We start from the raw sequence: 6,000 nt of genomic DNA on the forward strand, positions 1-6,000 counted from the left end.
GTTGCTTGTTCGGTGTGCTCTTGGTGGAGGCGTTTTTCATTTCCAGTGGTGACGCGGAAAAAAATTGGGTGGAGACCGGTTGCAAAACTCCTCCCCTGCATACCCGATCCGATCTGCCGCCACCTGTCCTACCAATGCATCCCACGGCATCCTCTCGCGCCCGTGTAGCGCTGCTTTCTTCGGCTCGTTCTGTCGCTCTCGGCGCTTCCGCTCGGCTCGATCCGTAAGATGCTATATCGGCTCAAGAAACCGAACACAATCCCCATCTTGTTCCATGCCCAGGACAGCCAAGGCCGAGCGATGCCGGCGGAGCGAGATGGCGGCACCTGCGGAGCGGAGTGGCGGCGACGACAGACCAGGAGGCACCATGGACACCTATGCCCAGGGCTCCACGAGTGGTGCGCGTCCGTGGGAGAGCTGCTCAAACTGCCGGCGTCAGAAGACCCAAATCAGATGTCAGCCGCCGTGAACGACCGAAGTTGGGCATGGAGGCTAAAAGCACAAGTGCTCCCTAGGTGGTTTTGGTAATTAATGTTAACATATCTCTTGTTGGACTAACAATTTTATCTAGTACATTTCAGATAAGTTCAACATTGGAGTGGCATGGACTAAAGGATGTGGGAACTCCTTCAAGATGCTAAGGACAAAGGATTGGCTCAAGCTTCAAGCTCAAGACTCTTCATTTTACATTTTAGTGATCCAAGATCACATTGAGTCTATAGGAAAAGCCAATACTATCAAGGAGGGATGAGGTGTTGCTTAATAAGCCTCTTGCTTCATGTGCTTAGTGATATGCTCCAAAAATCCTCAACCACTTTCTCACATCCACATATGTCCTAAACCTAAAGTCAAACTCGGCCCCACTGATTCTTTCTATCCGGCGCCACCGAGTTTGGATGTCTTAGCCACTGCCACAAACCCTAAGCAAATCGGTCTCACCGATAGGGATCTCGGTCTCACCGAGATGGGATTGGAATCTCTTTGTGTATGTCCATTATCAAAATCGGTCTCACCGAGTTTGAGCAATCGGTACTACCGAGATTACAATGCAAACTTCCGGGTTGACTCATTACCAAAATCGGTCCCACCGAGTTTGATAATCGGTCCAACCGAGTTTGCCTGACCAGCTCTCTGGTTAGCTAATTACCAAAATCGGTCCTACCGAGTTTGCGTAATCGGTCTCACCGAGATTACGTTATACCCTAACCCTAACCATATCGGTCCTACCGAGTTGCATTTTGGTCCCACCGAAAATCCTAACGGTCACTAAATTTGCTACATCGGTCCGACCGAGTTTCTCAATTCGATCCCACCGAGTTTGGCAAATTGTGTGTAACGGTTAGATTCTGTGTGGAGGCTATATATACCCCTCCACCTCCTCTTCATTCATGGAGAGAGCCATCAGACTAAACCTACACTTCCAACTTACCTATTTCTGAGAGAGAACTACCTACTCATGTGTTGAGGCCAAGATATTCCATTCCTACCATATGAATCTTGATCTCTAGCCTTTCCCAAGTTGCTTTCCACTCAAATCCTCTTTCCACCAGATCCAAATCCTATGAGAGAGAGTTGAGTGTTGGGGAGACTATCATTTGAAGCACAAGAGCAAGGAGTTCATCATCAACGCACCATTTGTTACTTCTTGGAGAGTGGTGTCTCCTAGATTGGCTAGGTGTCACTTGGGAGCCTCCGACAAGATTGTGGAGTTGAACCAAGGAGTTTGTAAGGGCAAGGAGATCGCCTACTTCGTGAAGATCTACCGCTAGTGAGGCAAGTCCTTCGTGGGCGACATCCATGGTGGGATAGACAAGGTTGCTTCTTCGTAGACCCTTCTTGGGTGGAGCCCTCCGTGGACTCGCGCAACCGTTACCTTTTGTGGGTTGAAGTCTCCATCAACGTGGATGTACGATAGCACCACCTATCGGAACCACGCCAAAAACATTCGTGTCTTCAATTGCGTTTGAATCCTTCAAACCCTTCCCTTTACATTATTGCAAGTTGCATGCTTTACTTTCCGCTACTCATATACTCTTTGCATGCTTGCTTGCTATGTGTTGTGAATGTTAAATTTGTGCCTAAACTCCACTTAAACTTAAATTTGTTAAAAACTGCAACTTTGGTACTTAGTGTCTAATCACCCCCCCTCTAGACACCTCTTCTCAAGGTCCTACAAGTGGTATCAGAGCTTTGGTCTCCATTGCTTTGGTTTAATCACAATTGGAGGAAGATGGATGAGTCTACTTTTGGGATTCTTAGACATAGAGTGCCTATTCTTGATGGAGAGTATTTTCTTGAGTGGAAAAATGAGATGCTTGTAATTTTCAATCAATATCATTTGAATAAGTACATTGCTAGTCCTTGTGCACCTTGTGTTGATCCTATGCATCCTACCCTTGATGAGTCTATTGACATGATTAGGAATGTTAGAACTGTTAATCCTATCACTAGAGGCTTTCCTAGAAACTTGATTATAAAACTGCCTACTCTTGAGTGTGCCTACACTATATGGAAATTTCTTGAGGAACGGTTTCCTGATTATTCTTTGAAAAATCTTGATGAAATTCTCCATAAGTCTATTTCTTTGAGTAAAATGAATACTAGTGATCCTATGTTTGGTGATCGTCTATTTGAGCTTACAAACCTTATGCGTGCCAAAGGAGATGTTGGTATTATTAGTGATATTATTTCCGAAGCTATAAAAATTCATAGACAAGATCATTGTCAAAATCACTCTAACGAATCACCCTCTCTAGGATTTGATCCACCACATGACGATGTTGAACATGGATACTATGATGAGGATGATGATAGTGACTTCGATCTTGATGATGCAATGAGACATTTTGGTCTTATGGCAAATCTTCGAGGATATATGTCAGGAGGAAAGGAATGGGTTCTTGATAGTGGATGTACTGATCACATGACCGGAGATAAAGACATGTTTCGTGAGCTTGCTGATAATGACAGTCCTCGAAAGTATGTCACCTTCGGTGACAACTCAAAGGGTAAGGTGGTTGGCCTTGGTAAGGTGGCCATATCACATGATAGCTCCATACAAAATGTCATGCTCGTTGAATCTCTTGGATACAACTTACTTTCAGTATCTAGACTTGCTGATTTCGGTTTCAGTCCTATTTACTGAAGTAGATTGCCAAGTGTTTCATCGAGACAATCATAAAATGGTCTTTACCGACATACGTAGAGGTGATCTATACATTGTTGATTTCACTAAAAAGGCTCAACCTAAAACTTTCTTCATTGCTAAATCCTCAAAAGGTTGGTTATGGCATAGACGACTAGGTCACGTTGGCATGAGAAACCTTGACAAGCTTATTAAGGGAAATCATATCCTTGGAGTTAATGATGTCATATTTGATAAGGATAGACTTTGCAGTGCTTGTCAGGCAGGTAAACAGGTTGGAGGAAGGCATCCCGTGAAGAACACCATGACCACAAAGATGCCACTCGAGCTACTTCCCATGGATCTCTTTGGTCCCAACTCTTACAAGAGTCTCGGTGGAAATTCTTTTGGTCTAGTTATAGTCGATGATTTTTCAAGATTTACGTGGGTGTTATTTCTTGATGATAAATCGCAGGCTCAGAAGATCTTCAAAAACTTCGCTAGGAAGGCCCAAAATCAATTTGAAGTGAAGATCAAGAAGGTTCGCAGCGACAACGGAACGAAGTTCAAGAACGCAAATGTGGACACCTTTCTTGACGAAGAAGGGATTTCACACGAGTTCTCGGCTACGTACACACCTCAACAAAATGGAGTTTTTGAGAGGAAGAACCGGACGCTCATCGAAATGGCAAGAATGATGCTTGATGAGTACAAGACGCCGAAGCACTTTTGGGCAGAAGCGGTTGAGACAGCTTGTCATGCAACAAATCGCTTGTATCTTCACAAGCTACTCAGCAAGACGGCATACGAGCTCCTCACCGATAACAAACCCCAAGTTGGATACTTTTGAGTATTCGGCTCAAAGTGCTACATTCTTGATAAGCATCGTCGTTCTAAATTTGCTCCTAAGTCTCATGAAGGATTCCTACTAGGTTATGGATCAAACTCTCACACTTACCGTGTCTACAACAATTTCACCCGAAAGGTTGAAGAGACGGTAGATGTGAAGTTTGATGAATCTAACGGCTCGCAAGTAGAGCAATTGCCAATTGATGTAGGAGACAAAGATCCTTCGGAAGCAATCCAAGACTTGTCTATTGGCAAGGTCCGTCCAACGGAGGTGAAGGAGAGTACCTCGTCCGTCCAAGTGGAAGCTTCTACTTCACGACAAGGTGAACCAAGAGTTGATACGGAAGCATCCACAAGTGGGACACACCAAGATGAAGGAAACGAGGAAGTGCATCAAGATGAACGTCAACAACCTCCTTCTCCACCACGACAAGAGAACGACAATGCCAACAATGAAGAAGGCCAAGAAGAAGAACAAGATGAAGAAGATGTTCAACGAAGATCCAAGCAAAAGCTTTCACGAGTTCGAGCAAGAATTGCTAAAGACCATCCCGTCGAGCAAATCTACAATGATATTCAAACCGGGAGAATCACTCGCTCTAAAACTCGTCTAGCTAACTTTTGTGAAAACTATTCTTTCATCTCTAGCATTGAACCTATGAAGGTCGAAGAAGCATTGGAAGATCCGGATTGGATAAATGCTATGCATGAAGAGCTACACAACTTTGAGAGGAACCAAGTTTGGACATTGGTTGAGAAGCCCGACAACAACCACAACATCATCGGTACCAAATGGGTGTTTCGCAACAAGCAAGATGAAGATGGACAAGTAGTTCGCAACAAAGCACGTCTCGTCGCCCAAGGCTACACACAAGTCGAAGGTATGGACTATGGTGAGACTTATGCTCCCGTTGCTAGACTTGAGTCTATTCGCATCTTACTTGCCTATGCTAATCACCATGATATCACATTGTACCAAATGGACATTAAAAGTGCTTTTTCTAAATGGTGAAATAGAGGAGGAAGTTTATGTTAAACAACTTCCCGGCTTTGTCAATCCTAAGAAACCAAATCATGTTTACAAACTTCACAAAGCTCTTTATGGTCTTAAACAAGCTCCTAGAGCTTGGTACAAATGTTTAACGAAGTTTCTTCTTGGAAAGGGATTTGAAATTGGGAAAATCGATTCCACACTCTTTACTAAAAGGGTTAATGGTGAACTATTTGTGTGCCAAATCTATGTTGATGATATTATATTTGGTTCAACTAACCCTCATTTTAGTGAAAAGTTTGGGAAGCTAATGTCGGAGAAGTTTGAGATGTCAATGATGAGTGAACTCAAATTCTTTCTTGGGTTGCAAATCAAGCAAACTAAGGAAGGTACTTTTGTCTCTCAAACGAAGTACACTAAGGACTTATTCAAGAAGTTCAATATGCAAGAATGCAAAGGTATGTCTACGCCCATGCCTACTAGTGGACATCTTGATTTGACCAAAGATGGTGAACCGGTTGATCAAAAGGTTTATCGCTCTATGATTGGTTCATTGTTATATCTATGTGCTTTACGTCCCAATATTATGCTGAGTGTGTGCATGTGTGCACGATATCAAGCTGCTCCTAAAGAATGTCATCTTAAGGCTGTGAAAAGGATAGTGAGATACTTAATCCATACACCAAATTTTGGCATTTGGTATCCTAAGAGGGCCTCTTTCGATCTTGTTGGCTACTCCGACTCGGACTATGCCGGAGACAAGGTTGATAGAAAGTCCACTTCGGGTACTTGTCAATTTCTTGGTAGATATCTTGTGTCTTGGTCTTCCAAGAAACAACACTCGGTATCCTTATCCACCGCCGAAGCGGAATACATTGCTGCTGATTCATGTTGTGCTCAATTACTTTGGATGACCCAAACTCTTAAAGATTATGGGATATATGTGAAACATGTTCCATTGCTTTGTGACAATGAAAGTGCTATCAAAATTGGTCATAATCATGTGCAACATTCTCAAACTAAGCATATTGAAGTT

This window comes from Triticum aestivum, chromosome 2B, assembly GCF_018294505.1.
Source record: "Triticum aestivum cultivar Chinese Spring chromosome 2B, IWGSC CS RefSeq v2.1, whole genome shotgun sequence".
Lineage (NCBI taxonomy): Eukaryota > Viridiplantae > Streptophyta > Magnoliopsida > Poales > Poaceae > Triticum > Triticum aestivum.